The 27,985-nt window shown below is 43.9% G+C and overlaps 1 pseudogene; it reads right to left on the minus strand.

Moving 5' to 3' along the window:
• Positions 1 to 2,340: 2,340 nt before the first annotated feature.
• Positions 2,341 to 27,563, minus strand: LOC114111584 (deoxyuridine 5'-triphosphate nucleotidohydrolase-like; annotated as a pseudogene).
• Between the last annotated feature and the right edge of the window lie 422 nt (positions 27,564 to 27,985).

Here is a 27,985-nt window from a genome sequence, read left to right on the forward strand (position 1 = left end):
TATATTGTTTTTCAGATTCTATTCCATTGTATGTTATTACAAGATACTGAATTTAGTTCCCTGTGCTATATAGCAGGTCTTTGTTGGTTATCGGTTTTATGTATATATTTTATGTATACATATTTATGTGTATGTTTTGATCCCAACCTCCTAATTTATCTCTCCCCGCCTTCCCCCTTTGAGAACCATAAGTTTGTGTTCTATGTGAGTCTGTTTCTGTTCTATAAATAAGTTCATTTGTGTATTCTTTTTAGATTCCACATACAAGTGATACCGTATGATATTTGTCTTTCTCTGTCTGACTTCCTTAACTTAACATGATAATCTCTAGGTCCATCCATGTTGCTGCAAAGTTTTCATTATTCCATTCTTTTTTATGGCTGAATAATATTCCTTTGTATATATGTACCACAGCTTCTTCATCCATTCATTTGTCAATGGATATTTAAGTTGCCTCCATGTCTTGGGTACTGTGAATAGTGCTGCTATGAACATTGGGGTGCATGTATCTTTATGACTTAGGTTATTTTATAAGGCAAGGGTTTCTTTAGTTATATTTCCACACTTGTAGTGGTGTTTGGATTCTCTATCTGGGCCTGCCTGAGCTCCCTAGGGAGAAATGCCAACAATGGGGGACTCAGAATCCTGGGTTGACTGGGTGTGTAGTCAAAACGGTCCACAGTGCGATGAGACAGAATCCCAGCTCTGGAGAAGGAGAGTCATGGCAGTTACTATTGTCTGAGAGGCAGGACCAGGCAATAAACTCAGAGGAAGACTCGAAGGCAGAAAGCAGAGGCTGGAAGGAAGGGCAGGGAGGGGGCCCAGGGCTGTGGCCAGTCAGGAGGGCTGGAGAGCTCCATCGTGCCCAGGTCTCATAGCAGCTATATAGGCCCAGCACAAAGACCTGCTTGGTACTCTATGAGTTTGGCACCCTTCCTCACTCCACGGTGAGAAAGAAGGAGTTAACATCTGAAATCTTCTGATAGAAACTGCGCTCAGAGCGAGCATGCAAAGCCACATTTGTGAAAAATGGGCTCAATTTGATATTTGGAGAGCAATAAAATTGAAATCATTTCAAATTTTAAATGCCCAACATATTGAGACCCACCCTCTGATAGATCTTCCAAATGAGTGTGCAAGCTCTCCCTTCCCAGTTTCAGGAGGAGATTCACTTCTTTGCCAAAAATGTTCCTCTCCTTGAGTTGGAAGACAAGAGGCTCGGGGCTGGCAGGTCTCCCGGGGCCCTCGGTGTACTGCCGAGCAAGAGCCTTCTACACGGGGCTGGAGGAGGAGTGGTATTCCTTCTTCTCTCGGGTAATGAATTTGATCTAATGGGACTGTCTGAATGTCCAGATAGTGTGGTGATAGGTACCCCATAAACACAGAGATAAACAGGTAGAGAGATAGATGGAGGCAAGCATAATTTGCTTCTAAGTGCCTTTTCACTGGTATAAATAAAGCAAGAAAATAAAGTTGGATGTACTTGCAATACTAATGCAAGGGGGAAATTAAGTGCTAATTACAGACTTGAGGATAAATGAAAAGGACGTATGTGGAGAAGGCAGGAGTGTCAGAGATTGCCGCTCCCCTGCCATCGCCGTGAGTCCACCGCGAGGTCATCTGCAGATAGCTTCCGTATCACCTCCACTTCCCGTGACTCTGCCACAAGGCATTCTTAGCTCAGGGGCAAGAGGAAGTGGGGGCAGGCTGGGTAAATGGCCCAGGAGTACAGGAGTGACCCTCAGCCAGCGAGGAATGGAAATTGAAAGACAACTCAGCTCCCTGGTCTCTCTGTGGAAGGCTGATTTGAGGTGTCTTCTGTGTAATCCCCCCAAGCCCCCCACCCCAGCAGCATAGCACCCCAGTTTCCCATGGGACAATCCAGCCATTAACAGAGCTTAGTTGGTTTTCCCCACTTCCCTTTCTCACATTCTCACCCAGTCACTGTGCTTCCTCTGATCACCTCCCAGCTGACAACCTGCACCCACGTCCTTGTCTCAGGACCCATCTGCTTTGAGGACTTCTGAAATCAGAACAGGCAGGTGGGTACCAGCTGCCTAGTGAACAGGTCAGACGTGCAACCTGACAGCTGCATGCAGTGTCAGCAATGGCATGGGACCCGCTCTCAGAAGGACTCCATGCTTGGTTGACACCATCTTGAAATTCTTAATCATTTTGTCTTTGAACCTGTGTTGTATAAGTAACATCTGATGGGATGGTGGAGCATGCACACAAGCAGCACAGGGAATGCTGGCTGGCACCTCTAACTCTGCAGGCAGTGCAGCCCAAGCAATTCCCTGGTAATCCAGGGCGCTCACACACAGCGCCAGGCAGTCTGGGTCACCGCAGAGCCCCAAGGTCCAGATTGATGATGCTGATGGTGGCGGCTGCAGCAGAAGCCACAGCTGTGGAAGAGAAGAGAGGAGGGGCTCCATGTGGGGTTCACCCTGGGACCTGTGGTGGGAGGGCAACTTGCCCATCAGTGCCTGGACCCCATCCTTGCAGCATCTATACAAACATTAACTCTCCAACTTGAGCCCCTGAACAGGAGCTGCCCAAGCTCAGACAATATGCATTTATCAGTAAATTATTAAAAAATAAAAGCATACACATGGATGTTGCAATAAAACACATCAGGGAGCTATTAAAAGCTTTTCAAAGTGTTTAGAATCTCGAGTTTTGAAAATCATTGCAACATTGCATGAGAAATACCCACAGGCTCAGAAATAGAAATTAAATTTAAAGATCATCGAGTTCAGCAGAAAAGAATAGAGTTTTCACAGGAAACTTTGGATGAACCAATTATTAATCAAAAGGACAATTTTTAAATTAAGTTTTCCTTACAGTTGAAGATATGGCAATAGAATACGTAAACAGGCATTTTGAATGTATTATACATAAATCCTGAAGCCACTTTCAGTTTTTTCTGTGACTCGTACAAGTTACAGAAAATGTCAGACAAAACATTAAAGTGCCTTATATAAATTTATGTTTAAGATTAAATTCAGTTTTACATGAAACTGATTTGTGTAGAAATTTTTTAGAAAAAAATGTTCTATCAGAATCATCAGGTCTAGATATGCTGAAAATTTTGAATTTCAAAATATATTTTGACATAATTGATTAGATATGTATCCCAATGTTGTCACAGCCTATAAAAACACTCATAACAGTTCTTGTAACAGTTGCATCAGCAGAAAGATCCTTTTCAAAATTAGAAGTTATCAAAGTGAGTGAGTGAAGTCGCTCAGTCATGTCCGACTCTTTGCAACCCCGTGGACTGTAGCCCACCAGGCTCCTCTGTCCATGGAATTCTCCAAGGAAGATTACTGGAGTGGGTTGCTATTCCCTTCTGCAGGGGATCTTCCCGACCCAGGGATCGAACCCACATCTCCTGCATTGCAGGCAGACTCTTTACCATCTGAGTGACCAGGGAAGATTTTAGGGATCAGGCTGGTGGATTAAATGGGGATATTTGGGGACCACCCACCCTGAATTATTTAAATCATTGAGGGTGGCCCTAATCTCTGCTGTCCCCCCAGGATGTACAGTTGCTTATGATTTACTATCTTGACTTGGTGTGCAAGGGGGGCTTTTCAGAGACTTCCCTCTTGTCTTACTGTGGTAGCCCTTACTCCATTGGCCAAGGAACCAATATGGATGGGGGCCCTGATAACCACTGAGTATATCCATTCCAAGTAGACATTCAGTGACCAAAAAAAATGACCAGTGTGTAGGTTCATGGACCCAGTGGAACGACCATCAGGTAGACCTGGGCCAGAATTCCATTTATGACCGGGCCCCCATGTTCTTTCTGTTTTAAGAGGGTGTGCCCATGGTGGTGTTTTGTGTCACTGGTATTAACATTTGTACCCTAAATGCTTGAAAAGTCTGTGTAGTCTCATTTTTCTAAGGCTCTGTTACTCAAGTAGATGACCACAGGACTCTTCAGAAAAGGAATGAGCCTCAACCAGTGAGAGATAGGAATTGATGGATAAATTCTCCAACTTCTTTGCTCATCGGGGACAACAGTTCTGTTCTACCCTATCTACCAAAGAGTCCCTGGTGCAATTGCACCCAGCTGCCCACAGAGGTCACCCACTGTTTAGCTCACCTTTGATTGGCCTTCCTTCCTGCAACCCTCCATCCCTCCCACTGGAATATAAAACTACTTCATCATCTTAGGATTTTTTTTCCTTTTTCTGAGAGATGGAGAGTAGCTGACCACCAACTTTGGTGTAAGAGCCTCTTATATACTCGAGCGTGGGTTTTCGTCTTTACTTCTCCAGGCTGAATGATTCAAGTTCTTTGAAAGAGTGCCCATCAGTCCCGTTTGCCAGACTTTTAATCATCTTCGCAGCTGTAAGCTGTCACCCCCAGCTGCTCACCGTAGACCAGCCTCCAGGCTTCTGGAGACCACCAGATGCGCGTTTTAACCTGGAGAAGTTCACCGGAGTTGGGGGGAGGGTGCCCCAGCTGCTATAAATCACCTTCTCCCGCGCCTCCTCCCTAAAGTCGGAGAACAAGCCCCAGCTTGCTGTTGAAGGCCATAAAACTTCTTTTCTTTAAAGGGCCCCTTTGTTGGGCACGTTCATTGTAGCAGGCGTGCAAGTCCACCAAGGGCCCATAAAACTTCCCCAGGCTTTGTGCAGGTGACCCCACGTGCCTGCGTCTGAGCCATCCCACCCTTAAGCCCACAATAAAACTGCTGCTGGGTTCACCCAGAGACACACTGGACTCAATTTGCCTTGTGATTTGTTTGTTAGCTTTACAAATGGCTTTTGAGGCCAGACAACCTCTCCTAACCCTGATGACTTGACAGGTGGAAGCTCAGGGACTTCCCAGGGAACTGGGGGACTCTCGAGTAGCCATGGAGATTTCAAAACAATTAACCTCAGGGAGAAACTGTGGCTGCCCTTAAAGGGTGAGGCAGCCTACGGATGCAGCTGGCTCTCCTGTCTTCGGTGGGCAAAGGTATTTCACCTCTTACTATCACAACAGTGGTCCAAGGGCCGCTTCCTGAGAAGCCCCAAGGCCATCACCTGCTCCCTGACAAGGAACCCACTCCAGCAGTCCCACCAGCCTTCGTAAAGTCGAAGCAAAGCCAGTCAGCAGGGGGATGACATTTACCTCATACATAGCTCAGCAGTTAAGAGCCCAGGGCTTCAAACAACTCAAATGTCCATGTTCAGTAGAAGGGCTATTCATACAGTAGGATGTAAAAAGAACAAAGCATGTGAGTAGTTCTTAAAATGTTCTCATCACAAGAAAACAAATTTTAACTAGTGACGGATGTTAACTAGATTTTACTGAAGTGGTCGTTTTGCAATATACAAATATCACATCATTATGCTGTACCCCTGAAACTAACATGGTGTTGTATGTCAGTTATGCATGTATGTGTGTTAAGTCTCTTTAGTCATGTCCAACTCTTGTGACCCTATGGACTGTAGCCCATGGCTTCTCTGTGCATGGGATTCTTCACACAAGAATACTGGAGTGGGTTGCCATGCCCTTCTCCAGGGGATCTCCCCAGCCCAGGGATCGAACTCACATCTCTTATGTCCCCTGCATTGGCAGGTAGGTTCTTACCACTAGTGCCACCTGGGAAGCCCATATCAACTATACCTCAATTTAAAAAATCAAAATACAGTTTTTTTGAAAGAACAAAGCATGGATATACACAACTGCATGGATGAATCCCAAACATTCTGCAGGGTGAAAAAAAGCCAGACATATGAGTAAATAGTACACGCTTCTGTTCATATTTATATGAAGCTTAAAAAGGCAAAATTTAATTTATGGTAGTAAAAGTCACAATAGCAGTTACCTCTGGGAGGCAAAGGGGGTAAAATTAAGTGGAAAGGGATACAAGAGAACTCTTTGGGGGGTGATAAAAGTGGGCCATATCTTGATCCGAATGCTGATCACACAGGCATGTACATATGTAAAAGGTTTTCAAGCACTTAAGATCTGTGCTTTCCTGCATGTAAATATACATTAGGATACAATTAAGCGGGAAAGCCCCAATTTCTAACCTACGTAACTATGAGCTAATAAATGACTGTTGTTTTAAGGTACTAAATTTGTGGTGATCTGTTACAGAGGCATGGAAAACTAACACACCTTGGTTCTATTATTGGTCCTGCCTCCAATTTACTGTGTGACCAAGGGTATGTCACTTACCCTCTCTGAGCTTCAGCTTCCACAGTTAATGACAACAGTGACTCATCTCCTGGCTGCAGGACTCATGTGAAAATCACATGACTTAATGTACACAAAAGCACTTGCAAAAGAATAAAGCAGCTTATAAATGGAAAGTTTATTATTGTCATGTTCAAAATAAACCCCCAACTTTGACCACAGGAAATGATTCATAATCAAGCAACTCAGGGCTGATAAACCCCTATTTTGTTACAGGCCCTCAGCCATATGTCAGCAGGATATGGGCTTGTTGATCTGGTGAGCTTGGGAAATAAATGATGTCAAATTCACTCCTGAACACTGCCACCTGTATGCCATTTGTTTCTGCTTGAATTTGATATAGGCAAATACCTTCACGTGTATTAATATTTGCTATTTTACCTTCCCAAAGTAAAATAGATGGGAATTTTATTTTTCGCTTGCTAGAAACTTCTATGCCTTCTGGAACCCTGTAACTCTTCCTCTGACAGGAAAATAATGCCCTGTCAGACGACTCTGAAAGTGTGAAACTGTTACTCGCTCAGTTGTGTTTGACTCTTTGCGACCCCATGGACTATAGCCCACCTGGCTCCTCTGTCCATGGGATTTTCCAGATAAGAATACTGGAGTAGATTTCCATTCCTTTCTCCAGAGGACCTTCCCGACCCAGGGATCGAACCCACATCTCTTATGTCTTCTGCATTGGCAGGTGGGTTCTTTATTGTCTGAGCCACAGTGAGCTAGCCCCCAAATGCTGTGGTTGTGGCCCTCTTAAAATATTATTGCTACATCTTTGTTTTACAAGTTTAAATCTTTAATGGACTAAAATATCTTACTCACAATGATCAAATCAGAGTATAATACTTAATCCATGAATCCGTTCTTTTTTCTTTAAATTTTTTTCATGCCTCCTCCTGCCCTTTCCACATGAGTGCCTCCCCCCGCCCGCTGCTTCCAGTAGAGCTGTAGTGTACCTTCCCCCTCCCCCCAGTGTACTTTTGATTGAGTCACCATTCAGTGTTTATCTTATTGCATGTTTCAGTGTTTTCTAAATATTTTATACAGCTGATCCATGTAGTGAATTATGGTTATTACTTTTCTTTTTTCTCTTGCACAATCCTTCCCCCGGAGTTAATAGTCATCTGGCTTTTGGGTTTCTTAATTTTTTACATATTTATCAGTAAGGCAGCTGTAAACTTTGCCAGATGTCTGAATCGCCTCTGAAGACATTCAGACACATCAAATATTTGATCGATTTCATTGGAAAATCTCTCTCCCAGAGCCATCTAATCTGCCCAAACCTGAACAGACTGCCCTCCAGGCCTGATACATGCATGATTTTAGAATTATATATTGAGCACTTATTCTGTGCCAGGCACTATGATATTTGAAGTGCGCAACAATTTTATGAGGTTCTTATTTGTGTACCCAAGACAGTAAGTCTTAATGAGATTAAATAACCCTATCAAAAGATGGGCTAGTAAGAGGAGGAACCAGGATTTTAGCCCATGATTGTTTAACACCAAAGCCCTGATTGTTGATTCTGAATCATTTCCGGTGGCCAGAATTGGAGGTTTATTTTGAACATGACAATAATAAACTTTCCATTTATAAGCTGCTTTATACCTTTGAAAGTGCTTTTATGTACATTAAGTCATTTGATTTTCACATGAATCCTGCAGATGGGAGATGAGTTAATGTTGTCCTTAACTGTGGAAGCTGAACCTCAGAGAGGGTAAGTGACATTCCCTTGGTCACACCGTAAACTAGAGGCAGGACTAATGTTAGAACTGATTTGAATTAGTTTTCTATGGCTCTATAACAGATCACCACACATTTAATAGCTTAAAACACAAGCCATTTATTAGTTCATAGGTCTATAGTTTGAGGCAATGGCACCCCACTCCAGTATTCTTGCCTGGAAAATCCCATGGACGGAGGAGTCTGTTAGGCTGCAATCTATGGGGTCGCCAAGAGTCGGACACGACTGAGTGACTTCACTTTCACTTTTCACTTTCATGTATTGGAGAAGGAAATGGCAACCCACTCCAGTGTTCTTGCCTGGAGAATCCCAGGGACTTGGGAGCCTGGTGGGCTGCAGTCCATGGGGTTGCGAACAGTCGGACATGACTGAGCAACTTCACTTTCACTTTTCACTTTCATGCATTGGAGAAGGAAATGGCAACCCACTCCAGTGTTCTTGTCTGGAGAATCCCAGGGACGGGGGAACCTGGTGGGCTACCGTCTCTGGGGTTGCACAGAGTCGGACACGACTGAAGCGACTCAGCAGTAGCAGTAGCAGCAGCTCTATAGGTTAGAAGCCGAGGCCCAGCTTGGCTGGATTCTGAGCCTAGATTCTCACAAGGCTAAAATCAAGGTGTTGGCTAGACCTGTAATCTTGCCTGAAGCTTAGGGCTGCCTTTTAGTTTCATTCAGTTTGGTAGCAGGCCTCAGTTCCTTACAGTTGTGGGACTGAGGTGCCTATTTTCTTGCTATTGGCCAGGGGTCACTCTCAGCTCCTAGAGACTTTTTTCAGGTCCTTGCCATGAAATGGAAAATTCTCCCTGATACCAAATATCTTTCAGGTGTTGGATCCTTCTCAGTACCAGGAGCCCAGTTCCTTTATAAGGACTCATCTGTTTAGGTCAGGCTCACCCAAGATAATCTCTGGCCCCCCTTTTATCAAATTTAAGTATAATTTACTTATAATGCGCTAATTTGGGGGATACAGAATAGTGATTCAGGTTTTTTTTTTTCAGATCATATTTTGTTTTACGTTATTACAAGAAGTTGGGTATAGTTCTCTAGGCTATACTATAAATCCTTGTTGCCTTATTTATTTTATGTGCTTGCCAGCTGCGACGGACTGCGCAGAAGCCTGGCCGAGAGGAGCTACCCCTCGCCCAAGGTCAGGGGCAGCAACCGAGAGTGCCAGGCTGCGTTGGCACAGGAGTGGCCAAGAGGAACTACCCCACGTCCGAGGTCAGGGGCAGCATCCAAGAGGAGCTACCCCATGTACAAGGAGTGGCAGCTGCACTGGCGCAGGAGGGCTGAGAGGAGGTACTCCACCTTCGAGGTCAGGAGGGGTGGCTGTGAGGAGATACCTCTTGTCCAAGGTAAGGAGCAGCAGCTGCGCTTTCTGGAGCAGCCGTGAAGAGATACCCCACGTCCAAGGTAAGAGAAACCCAAGTAAGACGGTAGGTGTTGCGAGAGGGCATCAGAGGGCAGACGCACTGAAACCATAATCACAGAAAACTAGCCAATCTGATCACACGGACCACAGACTTGTCTAACTCAATGAAACTAAGCCATGCCATGTGGGGCCACCCAAGATGGGAGGATCATGGTGGAGAAGTCTGACAGAATATGGTCCACTGGAGAAGGGAATGGCAAACCACTTCAGTATTCTTGCCTTGAGAACCCCATGAACAGTATGAAAAGGCAAAATGATAGGATACTGGAAGAGGAACTCCCCAGGTCGGTAGGTGCCCAATATGCTACTGGAGATCAGTGGAGAATTAACTCCAGAAAGAATGAAGGGATGGAGCCAAAGCAAAAACAATACCCAGCTGTGGATGTGACTGGTGATAGAAGCAAGGTCCAATGCTGTAAAGAGCAATATGGCATAGGAACCTGGAATGTCAGGTCCATGAATCAGGGCAAATTGGAAGTGGTCAAACAGGACATGGCAAGAGTGAACATCGACATTCTAGGAATCAGCAAACTAAAATGGACTGGAATAGGTGAATTTAACTCAGATGACCAGTATATCTACTACTGCGGGCAGGAATCCCTTAGAAGAAATGGAGTAGCCATCATGGTCAACGAAAGAGTCCGAAATGCAGTACTTGGATGCAATCTCAAAAACGACAGAATGATCTCTGTTCGTTTCCAAGGCAAACCATTCAATATCACAGTTATCCAAGTCTATGCCCCAACCAGTAACGCTGAAGAAGCTGAAGTTGAACGGTTCTGTGAAGACCTACAAGACCTTTTAGAACTAACACCCAAAAATGATGTCCTTATCATGATAGGGGACTGGAATGCAAAAGTAGGAAGTCAAGAAACACCTGGAGTAACAGGCAAATTTGGCCTTGGAATGTGGAATGAAGCAGGGCAAAGACTAATAGAGTTTTGCCAAGAAAATGCACTGGTCATAGCAAACACCCTCTTCCAACAACACAAGGGAAGACTCTACACATGGACATCACCAGATGGTCAACACCAAAATCAGATTGATTATATTCATTGCAGCCAAAGATGGAGAAGCTCTATATAGTCAGCAAAAACAAGACCAGGAGCTGACTGTGGCTCAGATCATGAACTCCTTATTGCCAAATTCAGATTGAAATTGAAGAAAGCAGGGAAAACCACTAGACCATTCAGGTATGACCTAAATCAAATCCCTTATGATTATACAGTGGAAGTGAGAAATAGATTTAAGGGACTAGATCTGACAGACAGAGTGCCTGATGAACTATGGATGGAGGTTTGTGACATTGTACAGGAGACAGGGATCAAGACCATCCCCATGGAAAAGAAATGCAAAAAGCAAAATGGCTGTCTGGGGAGGCCTTACAAACAGCTGTGAAAAGAAGAGAAGCAAAAAGCAAAGGAGAAAAGGAAAGATATAAGCATCTGAATGCAGAGTTCCAAAGAATAGCAAGGAGAGATGAGAAAGCCTTCCTCAGCAATCAGTGCAAAGAAATAGAGAAAAACAACAGAATGGGAAAGATCTCTTCAAGAAAATTAGAGATACCAAGGGAACATTTCATGCAAAGATGGGCTCGATAAAGGACAGAAATGGTATGGACCTAACAGAAGCAGAAGATATTAAGAAGAGGTGGCAAGAATACACAGAAGAACTGTACAAAAGGATCTTCACAACCCGGATAATCACGATGGTGTGATCAGTCATCTAGAGCCAGACATCTTGGAATGTGAAGTCAAGTGGGCCTTAGAAAGCATCACTACGAACAAAGCTAGTGGAGGTGATGGAATTCCTGTAGAGCTATTTCAAATCCTGAAAGCTGATGCTGTGAAAGTGCTCCACTCAATATGCCAGCAAATTTGGAAAACTCAGCAGTGGCCACAGGACTGGAAAAGGTCAGTTTTCATTCCAATCCCCAAGAAAGGCAATGCCAAAGAATGCTCAAACTACCGCACAGTTGCACTCATCTCACACACTAGTAAAGTAATGCTCAAAATTCTCAAAGCCAGGCTTCAGCAGTATGTGAACTGTGAACTTCCAGATGTTCAAGCTGGTCTTAGAAAAGGCAGAGGAACCAGAGATCAAATTGCCAACATCTGCTGGATCATCGAAAAAGCAAGAGAGTTCCAGAAAAACATCTATTTCTGCTTTATTGACTATGCCAAAGCCTTTGACTGTGTGGATCACAACAAACTGTGGAAAATTCTGAGAGAGATGGGGATACCAGACCACCTGACCTGCCTCTTGAGAAACCTATGTGCAGGTCAGGAAGCAACAGTTAGAACTGGACATGGAACAGCAGACTGGTTCCAGATAGGAAAATGAGTACGTCAAGGCTGTATATTGTCACCCTGCTTATTTAACTTATATGCAGAGTACATCATGAGAAACACTGGGCTGGAAGAAGCACAAGCTGGAATCAAGATTGCCAGGAGAAATATCAATAACCTCAGATATGCAGATGACACCACCCTTATGGCAGAAAGTGAAGAGGAACTAAAGAGCCTCTTGATGAAAGTGAAAGAGGAGAGTGAAAAAGTTGGCTTAAAGCTCAACATTCAGAAAACTAAGATCATGGCATCTGGTCCCATCACTTCATGGGAAATAGATGGGGAAACAGTGGAAACAGTGTCAGACTTTATTTTTCTGGGCTCCAAAATCACTGCAGATGGTGATTGCAGCCATGAAATTAAAAGACACTTACTCCTTGGAAGAAAAGTTATGACCAACCTAGATTGTATATTCAAAAGGAAAGACCTTTGCCAACAAAGGTCCGTCTAGTCAAGGCTATGGTTTTTCCAGTAGTCATGTATGGATGTGAGAGTTGGACTGTGAAGAAAGCTGAGCACCGAAGAATTGATGATTTTGAACTGTGGTGTTGGAGAAGACTCTTGAGAGTCCCTTGGACTGCAAGGAGATCCAACCAGTCCATTCTAAAGGAGATCAGCCCTGGGTGTTCATTGGAAGGACTGATGTTGAAGCTGAAACTCCAGTACTTTGGCCACCTCATGTGAAGACTTGACTCATTGGAAAAGACCCTGATGCTGGGAGGGATTGGGGGCAGGAGGAGCAAGAGACAACAGTGGATAAGATGGCTGGATGGCATCTCCGACTCGATGGACGTGAATTTGAGTGACCTCCGGGAGTTGGTGATGGACAGGGAGGCCTAGCGTTCTGTGATTCATGGGGTTGCAGAGTCAGACACGACTGAGGGACTGAACTGAACTAATAGCAGTTTACATCTGTTAATCCCATACTCCTAATTTGTCCCTCCCTGCCTCCCTCTTCCATATGGTAACCATAAATTTGTTTTCAATGTCTGTGAGTCTATTTTGTATATAGTTTTAATTTGTATTATATTTTAAATTCTACATATAAGTCACACCATATGATATTCATCTTTCTCTGACTTATTTCAATATGCATGGTATTCTTAGGGCCATCCATGTTGCTGCAAATGGCAATATTTCATTTGTTTTTATGGCTGAGTAATATTCCACTGTGGGCTTCCCTGGTGGCTCATTGGTAAAGAATCCACTTGCTAAATGTAGGAAACATGGGTTAGATTGCTGGGTCAGGAAGATCCCCTGGAGAAGGAAATGGCAACCCACTCTAGTATTCTTGCCTGGGAAATCCCAAGGACAGAGGAGCCTGGTGGGGCCACAGTCCATGGGGTCACAATAGAGTTGGACACAACTTAGCAACTGAACAATAATATTAATATTCCACTGTATATTTATACCACATCTTCTTAAGCCAATCATTTGTTGGTGGGCACTTGGGTTGTTTACATGTCTTGACTGTTGTAAATAGTGCTGCTATGAACATTGGATTGCATGTATCTTTTTGGATTAGAGTTTTTTGTTTTTTGGGGTATACACCCCAAAATGGGATTGCTGGATCACATGCTAGCTCTCTTTTTAGTTGTTTTTTTTTTGCTACACTGGGTGTTGTGGCACTTGGGCTCTCCATTGTGGCACACGGGCTTTCTCTAGTTGTGTCCCATAGGGGCTTCTTGTTGCAATTCACAGGCTTCTCATGTTGTGGAATATGGGCTCTAGAGCATGCGGGCATCAGTAGTTCTCATGGGCTTAGTTAGCCCAGCATATTGTATCTTAGTTCCCTGACCAGGGATGGAACCCACATCCCTGGCTTTGAAAGGTGGATTCTTAACCTCTGGGCCACCAGGGAAGTTTCCTATTTTTAGTTTTCCAAGGAACCACCATACTGTTTTGCATAGTGACTGTACCAGTTTACATTCCTTCACAGTGCAGCAGGGTTCCCTTTTCTCCACACATCTCCGGCATTTATTGTTTGTAATGTTTTTGGTGATGGCCATCCTGACAGGTGATACCTCATTGTGGTTTTGATTTGCACTTCTGTCATAATTAGTAATGTAGCACATCTTTTCATTGCCTGTTGGCCATCTGTATGTCATCTTTTGGAGAAATGTGTATTTAGATTTTGTTCCCATTTATTGATTGGATTGTTTGGGGTTTTTTTAATATTGAGTTATATGAGCTTTTTGTATATTTTGGATATTAACTCCTTGTTGGTTGCATCATTTGCAAATATTTTCTCCCATTCCATAAGTTGTCTTTTCATTTTGTTGATAGTTTCCTTTGCTGTGCAAACACTTTAAATTTGATTAGGTTCCATTTGTTTATTTTTGCTTTTATTTCTTGTGCCATGGAAGACTGATCTAAGAAAATACTGCTATGATTTATGTCAAAGAATGTTTTGCCTATTTTCTAGGCTAGGAGTTTTTAATGGAATCATGTCATATTTAGGCCTTTAAACCATTTTGAGTTTATTTTTATATATGGTGTGAGAAAGTATTCTCATTTCATTGATTTATATGTAGGGGTCTAGCTTTCCCAAGACCACTTGCTGAAGAGACTGTCTTTTCTCTATTGTATATTCTTGCCTCCTTTGTCATAGATCAATTGACTGTAAGTGTGTGGGTTTATTTCTGGGCTCTCTATTCTGTTCTGTTGGTCTATATGTCTGGTTTTTGTGTCAACACCATACAGTTTTGATTACTGTAGCTTTGCAGTGTTGTCTGAAGTCTAGAAGGGTAAGGCATGCAGCTTTGTTCTTTTTTCTTAGGATTGTTTCAGCAGTTCTGGGTCTTTTGTAGTTCCATATAAATTTTAGCATTGTTTGTTTTAGTTCTGTGAAAAATGTCCTAGGCATTTTGATAGGGATTGCGTTAAATCTGTAGATTGCTTTGGGTAGTATGGCTATTTTGACTATATTAATTCTTCCAATCCAAGAGCACAGGTTCTTGTTCTATTTCTTTGAACCACCTTCAGTTTCCTTTATCAATGTTTTATAGTTTTTAGCATATTGGTCTTTTCACCTCCTTGGTTAAGTTTATTCCTACATATTTTTTAATGTGATTTTAAATGAGATTTCTTTTACTTGCCTGTTTCTGATATTTTATTATTAAAGAATTATAATAGATTTGTATACATTGACTTTGTATACTGCTACCTTGCTGAATTCATTTATTAGTTCTAATAGTTTTGGTGTGGAGACTTTAGGGTTTACCATATAGAATATTGTGCCATCTGTGCAAATACTGATGGTTTTATCTCTTCCTTTCTAATTCGAATAACTTTTATTTCTTTTTCTTGTCTGACTGCCGTGGCTAAGGCTTCCAATGCTATGTTGAATAGAAGCCATGAGAGTAGGCATTATTGACTTGTTCTAGAATTTAGTGGGAAGGCTTTCAGGTTTTCATTGTTGAGTATTATGTTAGCTGTGGGTTTGTCATAAATGGCGTTTAATATGTTCCCTCTTTACCCACTTTGGTGAGAGTTTTTATCATGAATGGATGTTGAATTTTGTCGAAGGCTTTTTCTGCATCTATTGAGATGATCGGGCTTCCCTGATAGCTTAGTTGGTAAAGAATCTGCCTGTAGTGCAGGAGACCCTGGTTTGATTCCTGGGTCAGGAAGATCTGCTGGAGTAAGGGATAGGCTGCCCAGTCCAGTATTCTTGGGCTTCCCTGATAGCTCAGTTGGTAAAGAATCCACCTGCAATGCAGGAGACCTGGGTTTGATCCCTGGATTGGGGAGATCCCCTGGAGAAGGGAAAGGCTACCTACTCCAGTATTCTGGCCTGGAGAATTCCATGGACTGTATAGTCCATGGGGTCGCAAAGAGTCAGACATGACTGAGTGACTTTCACTTTCATTGAGATGATCATATGGTTTTTGTCTTTCCTTTTGTTAGTGTGGTATATTGCATCAATTGATTCGCATGTGTTGAACCATTCTTATGACTGTGGAATGAATCTAACTTAATCACACTATATGTTTTTCTTATATATGTATTGTTGGGTTCAATTTGCTAATATTATGTTGAGGATTTTTGCATCTATATTCATCAGAGATATTGGCCTATAAATTTCTTTCTTTTTTTTTGTAGTATCTTTGTCTGGTTTTGGTATCAGAGTGACTGTGTGGCCTCATAGAGTGAATTTGGGAGTATTCCTTCCTCTTGAATTTTTGGAACAGTTTGAGAAGGATAGGTGTAAGTTCTGAGTTTCTTTAAAGAATCATTCACCAGGAATAAACCAGTCACAAAATGGCAAATACTATATAATTCTACTTTTTCTTTTGGAGGTATCTACAGTAGTCAAATTTGTAGAAGCAGAAAGTACAATAATGGTTGCTGGGGGCTGGAGGGAGGGGGAATAGGGAGTTGTTGTTCAGTGAGTTTCAGTTCTACAAGATGAAAATGTTCTAGAGATCTGTTATATAACAATGTGAATATACTTGACACTACTCAACTGGACACTTAAAATTGGTTAAGATAGTAAATTTTATGTTATGTGGAGGGTTTTTTTTTTAACCATAGTTGCAAATAAAAATAAATTTAAAAAAGAGAGAATCATTCACCAAAGATATTTTTGTGATCTGAAGTATGAAAGAGCTCTTCAAAGCAGCCTCAGGATCAGGAAAAGTGACGAGAATGTCATAGTGGATATGGAGGATTTGTGCTCTCGATGTACATCCCACACTCCTTCTCTGTACCTTTCTGTACTGCAGGGCATGGAAAGCTAGTATTCTGAGTGTGAATTGGATTCTACCAGTTTGATGCCACTATGAGTAATTTGGAGGGTGGGAGTGTTCTACTGACAAGCATGGTCATAGGGTCCGTAGGTTCCTGCAGTAGTTTTCCAGTGCCCAACCCTAGCTCCATGAATGTCAGCTGGAAGTTGTGGCAACAGCATACAAGCCTTCCTGACCCGGGATCACAGCTAAAGCATCATACTCTTGAAACCGCCTGTCCCTGTAAAGCCTTCTGATTCCCCACCTTCCTGGCTCAAGTCAAGGTAGAGTAGCTCCCCTGAAGGCCAGTAGTTGTGTGGTATCATTCTCAGTTAGTCCCAAAGGGCCAGCCCAAAGCCTGACCCTCCCATTCTTACAATTTTGCAAATACCCAATCCCCTGAGCTAAATCCCTTTCTGCTTACAATAGCTGGGGTGATTTCTTTTCCTGCAACTGAACCCTAAGTGTTGGTGATACGTGATGATCAGGCCAGTGGATATTTTGGAATTGGATCATGGCATCATGTGAGGTTTTGGTGGCACTGATGGAGGCCTTCTGTGTAAATGGACTTTGGCAGTAATTACCATCTGCCCCATTTTCACCCTGCTCCCTTATGCTGGGCCTCAAACCCAGCTGGATCTCTGCTGCTGCTGGGAAATGCTTTATTTCTCTCCTTTCCCTTTTATAGCTTCTGGAAAACTTTTTCCCCCTTCTCCAGCCTCCTTACCGGATTGTAGCAGACTCTAAGGCTGTCCACCCAAGGCATTCCCCCCACCTCTTCCCTGCTTAAAGAATCATATTTTGTTTGGATGTTAGGCAAAGACCTCTTAATTTTAGGTGATATGTTTTATGCTGTGTTTGTGACCCAGTCTTGGTTAATAAGGAGAAGTCTCCGGTGAAGCTTCTGAAGAGAATGTTTCTTCCTGGAAAGAGGCAGTAGTGGGGGAGTTTTCTCATTGCCAGATTTTCTAAGACTTCCTCTCCTAAAACAGGTACTTGATGCCTGGAGCTACAGCAGCCATCTTGACACTACAAGATAGCAAGCATAGGGGGAAACAGTCAATAACTAAGAATGGCAGGGCAGAATGGCTGACAGAACTGGTTCCCCCACACAATCAATGAACCATGGACAAACCTTGAAACTGCCTATCTCTAGACTTCTTGTTAACTAAGCAGTAAAGGCCTTTGGGATTTAAGCCAATATTAGTTGGATTTTGGGGTCCATGTGTGTGTGCTAAGTCTCTTTAGTCTGACTTTTTGTGACCCTATGGACTATAGTCTACCAGGCTCCTCTGTCAATGGAATTCTCTAGGCAAGAATACTGGAGTGGGTTGCCATGCCCTCCTCTAAGGGATCTTCCCTACACAGGGATTGAACCCACGTCTCCTCCATTGGCAGGTGGGTTCTTTACCACTAGCACCACCTGGGAAGCCACATTTTGAGGTACTCAAAGCCAAAAGCCTACATAACTGATACTTTTAGCCCATTCCTGATAACTCTCAACAGATGCCCTTGCCTTCAACTTTGCAGAGAAAATGAAGTCCATTCCTGCCTACCATCCCGAAACACAAGATTTCTTCCTCTGATCTTGTCTCATAGCCAAGGGCCTCTTATCTGATCTGAGGCTAATCTCTCCCTTGTGTCCTGAACACCAGCTCTTCTGCAGAGACCTGGGCAGTCATCTTTCTCTCCTGCATCATCCATCTCCAGCTTTCCACGGCCCTTTTCAAACTGTGGTCTTGAGTAAGCACCCAAGGCCATGTGTACTCAACTGAATGGACATGTCTCTTCCTAATCAACAGGTAACTGCTTCTCAGGCCCCAGAGGTGAAAGAAGCAGAAGTTGAGGGCTTGGAACTGTTCTCTGACCCCACAGTGAGCGGCTGCCTGGGTTTGGGGATGGACCATGGGTCCTCATGTCAATGCCTGTTTTCCACTGTGAGGCTTTTTTTTTTTCTTCGTTCTGCCTTTTCTCCTTATTTTTATTGAGGGCATATTTTCTTTATCTTTAAGGCTTTTATAGCTTTGTATCTCTGCCTCGTTTTAGTATATTCTGTTGTTATGATTTATGCTGCTTTTACTGGCTCTTTACCCTCAGCACATAAACATGTTTAAGTTTTCCACAGCTTAAAAAAATAAAATGAAAAACCCTTCCCTGACCCTGCATTCTCATCGAGTTTCAGCATGCTCTCTTTCTCTCTCTCCCCACGCCCCCTTCTGTTCATCGTGAGCTCTCTGGGAGTTATCTGCGCTCACGGTGTGTCTTCACATCCCACTCAATCCTTAACTCTCATCTCCAAGACCGGAAACTCAGCCCAGCCTTACTTAACACAATGGGGGTTTTATTGGCAGGATATGAGGAATCTCACACGACTGTGGGAAGAAAAGAAGGAAAGGGATGCAGCTGGGCCACTAGATCCCCTGGGACTTTTTTCTTGTGGCCCCCACACTCTCTCTACTCCCAGCTTCTTCTGGAATGATATCATTCTTTCCTCCACATTATGCCCAACTTGCTCCAGACCCTTCTACCCCACGACTCTCTTTAACTCGAGTTTGAAAATCCCAGGGGAGGATTCTGATTGGTCCAGCCTGAGTCAGGTTGCTTCCTATGGATCAATCAGCCATGCCCCCAGGAAGCAAAGTCCCATAGCTAAGACAAAAACCCCAGGGAGGGGGATTGTGAGCCAGCTTCTCAGCTGGCTTCTCCCTTGCTGCTGCTGTTTAGTCGCTCAATCCTGTCTGACTCTTTTGTAGCCCCATGGACCATAGCCTACCAGGCTCTTCTGTCCATGGGATTCTCCAGGCAAGAACATTGGAGTGGGTTGCCGTTTCCTTCTCCAGGGGAACTTCCTGACACAGGGATCAAACCCTTGTCTCCTCTCCTGCATTGGCAGGTAGATTGTTTACCACTGAGCCACCAAGATAGCCTGCCTTCTCCCTTACCAGCAGTATTTGCTTGAAATTCCTCTCACACACCTGTTGGTGCCGCACCCATGTGGCATAGGTCTGACCTCTCATCCCGCTGCTGACACCTGTCTAAAGCCATGGCTGTGCTCTGCCCATATATGCAACATGTCAGCCATGCTGAGTGATCACAGCCCTTCCAGCTGATTCAACCATGACCCTCAGTGTAGAACCCGCCTGGCTTCCTCAAGAGGACAAATGTGGGGGCCACAGAGATGAAGTCCCAGGTCCCTTCAGGGAAGGACTTGTGACCCTTTTTTTCAGCAGAAGACCACTTCACTCCAAGGCAGTTCTTTCCTGGCGTAGCCAGCATCCAATGACTGGTCATTTCCTCTACCACGGGACACCTCTAACAGGCTCTGCTTGTTTCAGCATCTCCCAGAAGGTCTGTGCAGGTTTGCCAGGCCAGTTTTGCACTTTAAGCCTTCCCTCGGCCCAATTCCACTTTTTCCCCCTCCTTCCACTGATGGCATCCCTAATAACTATCTCACATGCCAAACTCCATTTTGGTTTCTGCCTCTGGAGAACCTAACCTGTGATAGATACCCCTGTGGCGTGTGTCTCACGCCAGCTCCCAGTGGTCCCTGTGGGACTGGGCACTACTTGCCCACAATGGGAACCAACTTGGTAATGCTGCATTTCTTTACTGGCTTCCTTCCTTCCCTCATCCTGCTCCCCCACTGCCCGTGGTATCTGAATCTCCTAAAATCTACTTGCTCTCAAGTCCTTGTCTCAGGGACAATCTGCACTTAGATACCAGAATTATTGTGATTTTTGTTGTTGTTGTTAAATAATGGATTGGCTGCAAAGTTCGTTTGGGTTTTTCCATTAAAAACTCGAACAAACTCTTGGGCCAACCCAATATAAGAGTTACAGCCTTTATCTGCAGTGTGTATCTCTGTGACCATGAGCTCTTCTTGAAATTCTTTCCTCCCTCAACTTGTTTGGTTTCCTGCCCTCTTACTGCCCACTACTTTGCCTACCTTTCTTCCTCTGCCCACCTTGGGATTACAGCTAGGCTTCCTCCTACACCCAACACATCCCGAGAGAATTAAGACAATCCTCTGAGCTTCCCTGGTGGCTCAGAGGTTAAAGCGTCTGCCTGCAATGCAGGAGACCCTGGGTCGGGAAGATCCCCTGGAGAAGGAAATGGCAACCCACTCCAGTATTCTTGCCTGGAGAATCCCATGGAGGGAGGAGCCTGGTAGGCTACAGTCCACGGGGTCGCAAAGAGTCAGACATGACTGAGCTACTTCACTTTCACTTTCTGAAAGTCAACCATCATTATACAGGGATGACCCACCCTGTCTGTCTCTTGCCCAGATCTCTCTCTTGAGCTCTGGACTCAGATGTCCAGCTGTCTTCCAGCCATCTCTACGTGGATATCCCACAAATGCTTCAAATCAATACGGCAGAACTAAATCCATCACCTTTTTTTTTTTTTTAAGTCAGCTTCCCCTCCTTACAGTCACCTTTTCAGCAAATAATATCACTGTTTGTTCTTCCCAAAGCCAGAGTCACCCAGCCTCCTACCCATCTTCCCACTCCCACATGAACACTTGTCTTAGTGCAAACCCACCACCTACCTTCCATTGGTCTCTCCATTCCCAGGCTTTGCCCTCTATTAGCATGTGACCTTGAATCTCTCTTAGCCTCAGTTTCTACATCTGTAAAATGGGCTGTTCATCCTAGTACCTATTCTTTTAGAGTTGCTGCGAGGTTTAAAAGATATTGCACATATAAAATGCTTAGAAAAGTATATAGCTCATAATAAGTACTCAATGATTGTTGTTGGTCAGTCACTCAGTCATGTCTAACTGTTTGCAACCCCATGGAATGCAGCACACCAGGCTTCCATGTCCTTCACCATTTCCTGGAGTTTGCTCAAACTCATGTCCTTTGAGTTGGTGATGCCATCCAACCATCTCATCATCTGTTGTCCCCTTCTACTCCTGCCTTCAATCTTGCCCAGCATCAGGGTCTTTTCCAGTGAGTCAGCTCTTCTCATCAGGTGGCCAAAGTATTGGAGCTTCAGCTTCAGCATCAGTCCTTCCAATGAATATTCAAGGTTGATTTCCTTTAGGATTGACTGGCTGGATCTCCTTGCTGTCCAAGGGACTCTCAAGAGTCTTCTCCAACACCACAGTTCAAAAGCATCAATTCTTCGGTACTCACTCTTCTTTATGGTCCAACTCTCACATCTATACATGAATACTGGAAAAACCATAGCTTTGACAATATGGACCTTTGTTGGCAAAGTAATGTCTCTGATTTTTAATACGCTGTCTAGGTTTGTCATAGCTTTCCTTCCAAGGATCAAGTGTCTTTTAATTTCATGACTTGCATCAAATGTTCCCTTGATATCCTCATATGTCCAACAAGAATAAAGAAAATAATATACCCCCAAGGCCTGTTAGATGCTTTTGAACCATGGTGTTGGAGAAGATTCTTGAGAGTCCTTTGGACTGCAAGGAGATCAAACCAGTCAATCCTAAAGGACCTCAACCCTGAATATTCATTAGAAGGACTGATGCTGAAGCTAAAGCTCCAATCCTTTGGCCCCCTGATGCAAAGAACTGACTCATTGGAAAAGACCCTGATGCTGGGCAAGATTGAAGGCAGGAAGAGAAGGGGACAACAGAGGATGAGATGGTTGGATGGCATCGCCAACTCGATGGACATGAGTTTGACCAAGCTCTGGGAGTTGGTGATGGACAGGGAAGCCTGGCTTGCTACAGCCCATGGGGTTGCAAAGAGTCAGACACAACTGAGCAACTGAACTGAACTAAGTGGCCTAGTCATTTTCTCTACTTTCTTCAATTTAAGCCTGAATCTTGCAATTAGGAACTGATGATTTGAGCCACAGTCAGCTCCAGATCTTGCTTTTGCTCACTGTATAGAGCTTCTCCATCTTCGGCTGCAAAAAATATAGTCCATCTGATTTCAGTATTGACCATCTGGTGGTGTCCATTTGTAGAGTCATCTCTTGTGTTTGCTATGACCAGTGTGTTCTCTTGAGAAAACTGTGTTGGCCTTTGCCCTGCTTCATTCTGTACTCCAAGGCCAAAATTGCCTGTTACTCCAGGTATCTCTTGACCTCCTACTTTCACATTCCAATTCCCTATGATGAAAAGGACATTTTTTGTTGGTGTTAGTTCTAGAAAGTCTTGCAGGTCTTCATAGAACCATTCAACTTCAGCATCTTCAGCATTACAGGTTGGGGCATAGACTTGGATTACTGTGATGTTGAATGGTTTGCCTTGGAAATGAACCAAGATCATTCTGTCATTTTTGAGGTTGCACCCAAGTACTGCATTCTGGACTCTTGTTGACTGTGAGGGCTGCTCCATTTCTTCTAAGGCATTCTTGCCCACAGTAGTAAATATAATGGTTATCTGAATTAAATTCTCCCATTCCCGTCCATTTTAGTTCACTGATTCCTAAAATATTGATGTTCACTCTTGCCATCTCCTGCTTGACCACTTCCAGTTTACCTTGATTCATGAACCTAACATTCCAGGTTCCTGTGCGATATTATTCCTTACAGCATCGGACTTTACTTTCACCACCAGACACATCCACTACGGAGTGTCATTTCCACTTTGGCCCAACAACTTTATTCTTTCTGGAGCTATTAGTAATTGCCCTCTGCTCTTCCCCAGTAGCATTATTGGACATCTTCCGACCTGGGGGGCTCATCTTTTGGTGTCTTATCTTTTTGCCTTTTTATACTGTTCATGGGGTTCTCGCGGCAAGAAGACTGGAGTGGTTTGCCATTCCCTCCTCTAGTGGACCACGTTTTGTCAGAATGTTTCACTATGACTCATCCGTCTTGGGTGGCCCTGCATGGCATGGCTCATAGCTTCATTGAGTTACACAAGCCCCTTCGTCACTACAAGGCTGTGATCCATGAAGGAGCATTCATCCCTACATAAAGGAAATTCTGTCCTGTTGGGAGTATATTCAGCAAGGCAATGGATACAATTATGAATATACCATATATTCTTTTTTCCTTTCTCATCTAATGTATGTGCAATAGAATTTATCAAAATTCTGTTTTTTTTTTTTTTTGGCAAATGCACAGGCCTGGGGTTCTGCTTTTATTGGGGTCAAGGGTGGAGGGGCTAGAGCTTTAGGGGTTCACACTTTATTAGTTAATTTCAAACATTAGATCATGAATTTAAATCACAGCAAGAAGAATTTATCAAAATTCTTGCAGGGCACAAACCTATAGCAGTACAACAGGCAGTGTTGTCTATATGTGAAATCTCATGTTTTATCTACCTTACTGATTTGAACCACATCTTAGAGTATCTAATGCCTCTTGTTCTGATGAAGCATGGCAATTCCAGATGAAACATCAGGCAAAATTGCCTCTGACACAGGAAAATACCCTAAAGAAACGTATTTATCAATGAGTCAATTTTTATCCCATAAGAGTAATTTGATTACATAATTATGTAGCCCAATACAATGTAGTGGCAATTTAAGAAGGCATGAGTTGTTCTTGTGTGCCCTAAATTTCAGATAAACTTTATGTATTTTTTCAGAATTATTGATCAAACCCCAAATTAATCAACAAGTATGTAACCCAAAATTGTCAGATAAAAAGTGTGTTAGGCAGTTAATAAAAAGATTATGTTACATCTCTGGAATTTGTGAGGTGTAGGTATTAGTCTGCTCTTAAAGGGGCTTCACAGGTGGCTCAGTGGTAAAGAATCTACCTGCCGATGCAGGAGACCTGGGTTCAATTCCTGGCTCGGGCATATCCCCTGGCGGAGGAAATGGCAACCCACTCCAATATTCTTGCTTGAAGAATCCCATGGACAGAGCACCCTGGCGGGGTATAATCCATAGGGACTCAGAGAGTCAGACACAGCTGAACATACATGCATGGTACTCTTTAAAATCCAGAATTTCTTATAATTTCTTGTCATACCTAATTTTGTCCCTGTAATCTTATATTCTTTTACTTAAAGAGGGATCCTAAGATTGTATGATCCTAAGATTGTACAACTCAGGTCCCACAAAGCCTGGGTCGTCTTCTGGTTTCACCCCATGACCCCACACACGTGTACCATCACCCCTGTTCTGGTATCCACGCACCCCACAGATGTTTCCACAGCCAGGGGTGCTGTGAGGTATCTTTAGACAGAGGGAAGAAAGAGCCAAGTAAAAAGGGCTTTGGTTCTATCACGTAATAGAGCTGGGACTTGAAAACCACAGAGGTGAAACGGTGGGGCGAATTCAATCAGCCGACTCCCACTTTGGGGATTGAAGCTCAGTAATGTTTGGCAAATAGAAAAAGAGGAAGGGGAGGGAGTGACGGGGTTAAAGACCCAGAGGAGGCTGCACTTCCGGGCTTGACCACAAGATGGGGGTAAAAGAGTGGTCCCTCCATTCCGTCAAAAACTCATTAAGAGCTCATCAAAGTAAAGCGGGTTTTTCATGTTCCCTACCTGTGCCTTCTCCCCCTTGCCAAGCCTCACTGCACTTACTGTTGTTCCATTCTTTTTGGTTAAAGTCGTCACAGATCTGTGTTTTTGTTTGTTAACTCAGCTGTAGCCCGTACTTCGTCTTCTAGACATCTTCCCTTGCTCCTTATGGATAAGGATTATGTTCTTATTAACTATTACTAGAAGAATTTTCTGACTCAGAAGTTTCAGGACTTCAAGCTATAGCCTTAGTTTAATAATTGCCTGATTATTTGCTGTTATGCTTGGAACTTTCATTACCTGGCTTCTCTTTTGCATGCATGTCTCCACGCCCCCAAGTCGAAGCTCTGAACAGAGCGCTATCTGCAACACCAGCCCTCATTCCTGTCTGTCTGAGAGAGATACGGTTCCATCTAGTTTTACTGGGGTCCTGTGAAGGCTGAATGACTCCTATGTTAACCATAAAAAAGCAGAGCAACTTGCCTAAGAAACACAATGATAGAAATAGACAGTCAGGCTTCCTGCAGCCAATTCTGCATTTTCTAAGCTGGTAATGGCCACTGTTGCCTCCCTACCCTGTGAGATTTTGGTGGTCCTCTAGCCATTTAGGCCAGCACCATTAGTTCAAAACATCACATAGAAAGCGTGGGGCAGTGACCAGAACTCACCACCTCTTTGATCTCTTTTGAGAGCTTTGCTGTTGCCGAGGGCCCTGGGCCAGGACATATACTTGGCATATTGGTGGGGGCTTTTGCTGGAAAACCATGCTAACAATGTGATGGTGGAAGAGTATGACCCAGATGCATGAGCTTTTCCAGTAGTCAAGCTACAATGTTTGTCTTTGATGAGTTGTAAGCCTTGTAACCTTTGAGTTGTAACCTATGAGTTGTAACCTTTGATGAGGTTGGAGATCCCACCTGTGTGAGAGGATATAGCTGTCTGGCCCAGAGTCACAGCAACTCTTCTCTGCACCCTTAGTAAATTCCCTCATTCCTTGACTGCCCAAGAATTGATAAATCCCCTGAGACAATAGGTGCTTTTTCGAAACAAATGGAGGGAGCAGATCCAGAAACATCTTGGCCTGTTTGCCTTGCAGAGTTCCTTTCCAGATCTCTGTTTTGCTTCATAGGTGCGTCCTGCTGTGGACAGCAGCTTGGGTTCTCTGATTGGGCAGAATAGGTGACCCAGCTCTTGACAAGGAATTAGGAGACCTAGATTCAGAGGCCAGCTATGTGATGGTGGCATCCCCTTTCAGGAATGAAGGACTTCTTCCTCCCAGCTTAGAGAGCCCCTCCAGCCAAGGCCACATTTTCCCCAGGTAGCCCACCTTCAATGACTGGTCACCAAGGGGGTCTGAAAGCTCAGCCCTCTCTCCCCACCTTCAGAAGACTCCAAGTCTTATTCTAGCTTTCCAACCCCCTGTAGAGGCTTCCTGGAGGATTACACTGCAACTCAGTTTCTCTGTCCGGCCACTTTTGCCTTCTCCCCTCCCTTCCTCAGGGCTGGATCCCAGGGGCTCTCCGTAGTCAGCCTGCGGCCCATTAAACTCCATCTCTGACTCCTCCTCATGGGGAACCGAGCATGAGGCAGTGACCTTGGGGAAGGCAAACATCTTTTCTGTACCATGTTAGGAGGGTGTTGGAAAGCTCCAGAGCTGTCTTCATTGTCATTCCTGGGGCTCCCTGGGTAGTCTTTTTTGCATACAACTCCCACCAGGCCCTGGCAACTAGACCTAGCAAAGAACGCAAAGTTTTGGCAGCCTGAGAACCCAATTGCATACAGAAGTGGCTACTCACTGAGGCAGGCTAGCAGGCAGTGCTGGGATCCTGTAGCTCTCAGTCCAATTCAAAAAGTGCTGCTATATGGTTTTCAAGCTCACCTGCTGAAATTCAAAGGGATGATTTCCCCACTCAGTCTCTCCAGGCAGGAGACAGGCCTGGAAGGTTGTCCACTCCCACTGGAGGTTGTCCACATTGGCCTTTGTCTTCTCTCTTCCTCCAGGGCACCCTGTCCAATAGAAATCAAATTCAAGCCACCTAGGGAATCTTCCATTTTCTAGGAGCCACACACACAAGAGGTAAAAAGTAACAGATGAAACTGATTGCAATATATTTTAATTAAGCCAGTATATCCCAGGGATCATTTCAACATGTATTCAGTACCAAAATGATTAAAGAGGTATTTTCTTTTTTTTTTTTAAAGCAAAATCTTTAGCTTCAAGAACAAAATACATCCTTCTACATTCTTCTCCTTTTGTGTTCTTGGCATAAGTTTTCTTTCCAGTGGAACCAAAACCTCCTGAATCCCTTTCAGTGTTATCTAAAACTTGAACATCCTCTATTTCAGGATAAAATATCTATTCACAAATGAGCTGAGCAGTTTGATCACCCTTTTTGACTTCAAACCTTTCTTTGCCAAAATTACATAACACAACACCAATGCTTCCTCTATAATCTTCATCTATGACACCAGCTGCCACAACCCTGAAGTGTTTCGCAACCAAACCAGAATGCAGAACTACTGTCCCATGGCACCCAGAAGGAAGAGCTATCTGGATGTTGGTTTTCCCAAGGGCTTTGTCCCTCGGTGGTACTGCGTCATCATAGCCCACGGTGCGCATGGACCCCTTGCTTGAGCTGCATGTCGCCCTCATCCACAGGCCAGGCCCACTTGCTAGGGGAGGGGGCTTATGCCTCTTGAGAACAGGGCATGGCGGAGCGAGCACACAAGGGAGCAGGGAGAACAAGCAATGAGGTCTTTGCCGTTCTTCTTCTCCATTCTAAAGTCTTTGAACTTTAGCACATATGTGAGAATACCTGTCAATTTGGACAGGTCACGTTGTAAGCATCTGGTTGGTGGCCACGGTGGTGACTATATTGATTACAGATTATAAACGATGGCAATGGCAGAAGAAGGCAGATGAGAATCTGAGATTTGGAAACTGAGCACTTCTGCTTCTAGGGTTGGTGAGTTTTAAACCTGAGCATGAAGGTTCTTGCTGGTCCTCACTTCTCATTTCTCCATAAATTAGGAGCCAGGGTGAGACTTTATCTAACAAGCTAACATCCCATGAGCACCTGGCATGCCAGTGCTTTATCCAAAAACAATGACTTTCTTACGGCCCCCTCAACCC

Source organism: Ovis aries, chromosome X (genome assembly GCF_016772045.2).
Source record: "Ovis aries strain OAR_USU_Benz2616 breed Rambouillet chromosome X, ARS-UI_Ramb_v3.0, whole genome shotgun sequence".
In the NCBI taxonomy this organism is placed as follows: Eukaryota; Metazoa; Chordata; class Mammalia; order Artiodactyla; family Bovidae; genus Ovis; species Ovis aries.